The sequence below is a fragment of the Chroicocephalus ridibundus genome, chromosome 17 (assembly GCF_963924245.1).
Source record: "Chroicocephalus ridibundus chromosome 17, bChrRid1.1, whole genome shotgun sequence".
Lineage (NCBI taxonomy): Eukaryota > Metazoa > Chordata > Aves > Charadriiformes > Laridae > Chroicocephalus > Chroicocephalus ridibundus.
Window position 1 is genome coordinate 2,876,501 of NC_086300.1, and position 6,000 is coordinate 2,882,500.

Consider the following 6,000-nt stretch of genomic DNA (forward strand, 5'->3'; position numbering starts at 1 on the left):
TGAGGGCACAGGGAGGGAGCTGTGGCCGAGGGTCTGTGTCTCCATCCATCCATCCATCCATCCATCCATCCATCCATCCATCCATCCGTCTCCCTTCCTTGGGCGTTTCTCCAGGCTGGTCCCAGCTCCAGCCTGGCTCCCGGGGGGGCTGGAGGAGGCTTTGCCCCAGCTCCGGAGCAAGGGAAGGGGCAGGATTGGGATGGCAGGAGCCATGGAAGGCGCCGGCGGTGGCCGGTCCTGCTCCAGGAGCTCCACTTGCTCTTCGGCATCAGCTTTTCTGCTTGGTGGAGCTCGGCCAGAGCTGTGCTTGCTGCTTCTAGTGCCCCTGCCCGGGGCGGGTGGGCAGCCCAGAGCGAGCCCGGGGCTGGGGGGGGTTCCTGGTCTCAGTGCGGGGGTCTCCGCGTGATGGGGGTCCCCAGCCCGTGGCCATGCTTCCCTCTGGGCAGAGCGTGGCCATCATCTGCCGTTCCAGCCCCGGCTTTCTTGCTCTCCTTTAGCCTGGTTTAGCATCCCTGCCGCTGACACGTCTTAAAATATATCCCTGTGCAGATGGCGGGGGGGGGGGGGAGGTGGGGGGGCGGAGGCGGCCGAGGCGCCGGGCGCTTTACTCTGCCTCTGAAAGCGGGAGCGAGCCCGCGAGCAGCCCCGCCGGCCGCCCCGCTCCTGATTTATTAGCGGGGCAGCTGGGAGCCGTGCAGTCGGCTGGGTACCGAATCCATCCTCCCGCTCCCGCCATCGCCGTGCCATGGCAGAAGGGTCCCTGCTCCGGCACGACGCCGGCCCGGGCTCCGTCGCATCCAGCCGTGGGGCAGACAAAGCCCCACCATGGCCGCGGCCGTCCCCCACGTGGCCCCGTGTTCCTGCGGCCCTCCCGCTCGCACGCTTCCGCCCCATCCCGAGGTGACCGGAGCCGTTTATTCCATTTCATTTCTTTTTCCCATGGAAACTTCCCCGGCAGCAGCTGCCATGCCAAATGGCCGGGGTTGCTGGGGGGAAAAGCTGCGCCGGCGGAACCGGGTGCCGTAAATCTCCGGCGCTCGCTTCTTCCCCCCGCCCCAGGTTGGGTTACGCTCGGCGGCTCTTCCCGGCTGCTGGGTCCCGCCATTCCTGGCTCCGAGCGGAGCCGTCGGGATCCGGCACGACCTTCCTTTGCTCCTCGCGCCGGCTCATCCCGGCACGGGGATCATGGTGGGCTCCGTGTCTGCTCGGCATCCCGGCCGTCAACCGTGGTCATCGCGGCACGTGTTCGGTCCTTCTCCCAGTGTGCCGATGGGGACGGACCGGTGGAGGAAGAGCAGGAGGAGGAGGAAGAGGAGGAGGAGGAGGAGGAGGAGGATGTCCGAGCGCACACGGGCGCTCACGCGTGTCCGTGGACGCCAGTCACCAGGTGTCGCTCTCGGCACGGCCACCGCCTCCCACCGCGTCCCCATCCTCCTCCCCGGCTATATTTGTCCTTCCAGCTGCTCCGGCTGTCGGCATTAAAGGGTTGGGTTTTTTTGGGGTTTTTTTTTTGGTTTTTTTTTTTTCCCCTTTGCAATTTAGACGTTTCCTTCCAAAAATCCGTTAACACCTTTCCTTGGCATTTGTCGGGGAATGGCGGGGGGGAGGAGGGAAATAATAAAAGGGATCGAAAAAGAACCGGGGTGGGGGATAAAACCACCGAAAAAATGCGGAGGGTGTTGGAGGCCGCGATGTGCCGGGGAGGGAGGATGGAGGATGGAGGATGAGGATGAGGATGAGGATGAGGGTGGAGGATGGAGGACGAGGAGGGAGGATGAAGGATGAGGAGGGAGGATGAGGATGAGGAGAGAGGATGAAGGATGAGGATGGAGGATGGAGGATGAGGATGAGGAGAGAGGATGGAGGGTGAGGATGGAGGATGAGGATGAGGAGAGAGGATGAAGGATGAGGATGGAGGATGAGGATGAGGATGAGGAGAGAGGATGGAGGATGAGGATGGAGGATGGAGGATGAGGGTGAGGATGAGGAGAGAGGATGGAGGATGAGGATGGAGGTGGGTGGTGGCATTGCTTTTTGGGGGTGAAGGATGTGTGCGTGACCCCCAGCGCTTCCCATCCCACGGTTTCCAGCATTTTCCATCCCGTGGGACCGGGAAGCCGCGCTGGGAACGTGTTTTGAGGGCGCCGGTGGCATTTCGCCAGGCCGTGCCCCCCCCCCGCCATGCCCTTTGCGCAGGGGATGGATGGGGTTTTCTGGACACGGCGGGTTCTTTAGGAAGGGTCCTTCCTCGTCCCCTGGGAGGGCGGCAGCGGGGTGACACCCTCCCTGTGCCACGGGGCCACCTGGCCCGGCGAGCCCCCCCGCGCCCCCGCCCCGCCGCACCGGCAGCTTGATTAAAAAGGCGGCGCGGGCGGCGCGGCACAGCTGGTGCCTGCTGCCAGCACCCCGAGCGGGAGCGGGAAGGCGCCCGAGATTAACATCTCCAATTAACGGGAAAGCGAAGCCGTCGCAGCCCGGGGGGTTCCCCAGCCCCCGCGTACCCCCCGGTGCCACCTCCCGGGGACGCTGCAGCCGGGCCGGGCTGTGGCTGGCGGCCACCCGGCCTTGCTCCGACCCCTGTCCCCGTGTCCCCGCGCCCAGGCCATGGCCGTGCCAGCGCTCCCGTGCCCCTCTGCCAAGCAGGGGCTGCGCACCACTCATTTTTGGGGACATTCCCCTCATTGGCATCACCCCCGTCACCCCCTTCACCCCCACCATCACCCTCATCACCCCCATCATCCCCTTCATCCCCATCACCCTCATCACTTCCTTCATCCCCATCACCCCCTTCGTCCCTATCATCCCCTTCATCCCCATCTCCCCCTTCATCTCCATTGCCCCCATCTCCCTCATCGTCTCCATCACCCCCTTCATCCCCTTCATCCCCACTGTCACCACCATCACCCCCATCACCACCAGCACCCCCTTCATCCTTCTCTTCTCTCCCATCACCCCCATCATCCCCTTCACCCCCATCACCCCCATCACCCCCTTCATCCCCATCACCCCCATCATCCCCTTTGTCTCCATCATCCCCTTCATCCCCATCACCCCCATCACCCCCTTCATCCCCTTCACTCCCATCACCCCCACCATCACCCCCACCAGCCCTTCGCCATGGCCCACCACGGTCCCCCCTTGCCATGCCCCACGTGCTGCCCACCCTGCAGGGAGGGGGTCACGGGCAGGGTGACCCCCTTATCCCGCTGCACCCCGGGGACCGCAGTGGGCTCCCGTATGGCGACAAGGCACCCGGTGGCAGCGGGGACCACGGCACCCCAACCCGGCGCATCGCCCTCCCCGCCGCCGCCGGCGCAGCTGAGCCAAGGCAAAGGCGGGGGGGCCGGAGGAGGGCCTGCGCCTGCACGCTTTCACCTGCCATTTAATTGGATGTATTTTTAATTAATGGTGCCTCCGGGACCAACATGAGACAACACGATCTCTGAAGAGGGGCAGGGGAGGAATTGGGGAAGGTGGGCGGATTGGGCCGCGGGGTGCGCTTACCCGCCAAACGCTGCCATCAATCACCCCCTACTTTTCGGCTCTGGACTTTTGGCTGGGGCTCAAGGCGGGCGCCGGGGCCACCTCCCCCCCCACCACCACCTCCCAGTGCCGCCTGGCACACGTGTGATGAGCGGCACGTCCTCAGCTGCAGTTGGCGGTGGCGGTGGAGGTGGGGGGGGGGCGCGCCAGCCGGCAGAGCCACCCTCCCCGCGGCGTGTTCCCCGCTCCAACCCTGCTGCCCGGTTGCTCTTGCTGGGACCCCCAGGTCAGGGTGGGGGTCCCGGACCCCCGGCGCAGCCCCCAGCCCTGTCCCATGGCACAGCCCCTCTGCCCCCCGGCCTCTCCCACCACGGGGGCTCTCGGCGCCCGCTGCCCCCCACACCCCACCGTGCTCCCCCCTCGCTTTGTTCCTCCCACCCAGCCCCGGGAAGGAGGCGGGGGGGGGCACAGCTGGTTGAAGCGCATCCCCCCCACACCTTCTGGCGCAGCCCCGGGGGGGCCGGGGCAGCTGCCCAGCCCTGCAAGGGGCCGGGGGGGGGCCGGGGGGGTTCGCCCGTGGCAGGTGCCGCGGCGCAATGTAGGGCAGGCATTAATATTTAGTGGCGCTGGGGGGGCCGCGCCGGGGTTGCGGCACAGCTGCCTCCTGCGCTGGAATGCGAACCGCAGCCTGCGGGGGTGGCACCGCCACCGCTGCCGGACCCCCACGGCCCCCCACGGCCCCCATGGCCCCCCACAGCCCCCGGCCACCTCCCGCCTGCCTGGAGAAGCGAGGGGTATGTTGCAGGGGGGGCCCAGCCCCGGGCACCTGGGAGGTGCGAAACATGGTGGTGGCCCAGCCCCAGCCCCTCGAAGCCACCGGCCACAGGCTGGGGGGATGTGGGGGTCCCGGGGGGTTCCCAGCTCAGCTGTGCCATGGCACTGGGCCGGCTTCCTGGTGCTTGGGCCACTGGCCCCGATGCCACCGCTGCGTCGGGGTGAGGGGGACAGCCGGTGGCACGTCACGCGTGGGGATTGGCCACCGTGTGCTGGCTTTGGCGTTTGGCCCTTTGCCGTGCGGTGACGGCGGTGACGGCTGGAGGCGTCGGAACCTTTTGTTCTGGCATCCCGGGATGCTTCACTGGGAGCGACCGAGGGCCTGTGCCACCGTCCCTGTCCCTTCTCCCTTGCTAGTGGCAGTGGGATGCTGTGCCCCATGGCCAGACCCTCGCCCCATGGCCGGTCCCTTGTCATGGCTGGACCCTGCTCATGGCCAGACCCTCGTCACGGCCAGACCTTTGCCACGGCCGGACCCTTGCCATGCCCGGACCCTTGCCCTATGGCCAGACCTTCCCTGTGGCTGGACCCTCATCATGGCCAGACCCTTGCCCCATGGCTGGTCCCTTGCCCTATGGCCAGACCCTTGTCATGGCTGGACCCTCCTCATGGCCAGACCCTCATCATGGCTGGACCCTTGCCCCATGGATGGACCCTTGTCGTGGCTGGACCCTCCTCATGACCAGACCCTCACCATGGCCAGACCCTTGCCCTGTGGCCAGACCTTCCCTGTGGCTGGACCCTCATCATGGCTGGACCCTTACCCCATGGCTGCACCCTCCTCATGGCCGGACCCTCACCATGGCCAGACCCTTGCCCCATGGCTGGACCCTCCTCATGGCCGGACCCTCACCATGGCCAGACCCTTGCCCTATGGCCAGACCCTCGCCCCATGGCCGGACCCTCGCTGTGGCCGGCCGGTGGCCGTGCAGGACGGTGGCCGTTTGGGGCGGTGGGGCGCGGGGCGGGTTTATTAGCGTGATTCCGGCATTGTGATGCAGAGAGAGTCGAGCACCAGCTGCTCCTGCCCGGGTGTTTATTGTTACCTAGAGACAGCCCCTGGCTCCCGCCCAGCGCCCCCCCCCCACCATGCAAAATTTATAGCGCGGCGGGGCCGCCTTAACCCTCTGCCTCCCGGGCGGGGGGGGACGGGACGGGGGATGCCACCCTGCACTGTGCCACGGCCTGTGATGCCACGCCATGCTGCACCGTGCCACACCGTCGTGTGCCGTGCTGTGCCCTGCCGTGCCATACCATGCCCTGCCGTGCCATACTGTGCCGTGCCATGGCGTGCCATGCCATGCTGTGCCGTACTGTGCCATACCAGGATGTGCCATGCTGTGCTGTGCTGTACAATGCCATTCTGCGCCATACCATGCCGTGCTGTGCCATACCATGCCGTGCCATACCATACCATGCCGTTCTGTACTGTGCCATGCCATTCGGTGCCATACCATGCCATACCATGCCATCCCGTGCCATACCATCCCATGCCATGCTGTGCCATGCCACGCTGGGCTGTGCCATACTGTGCTGTACCACACTATTCTGTGCCATACCATGTCATTGTGTGCCATAGCAGGCCGTACCAGGCCATACTGTACCATGCCATGCCGTGCCATACCATGCCATGCCATACCATGCTGTGCCGTACCATGCCGTTCTGTACCGTGCCGTGCCGTG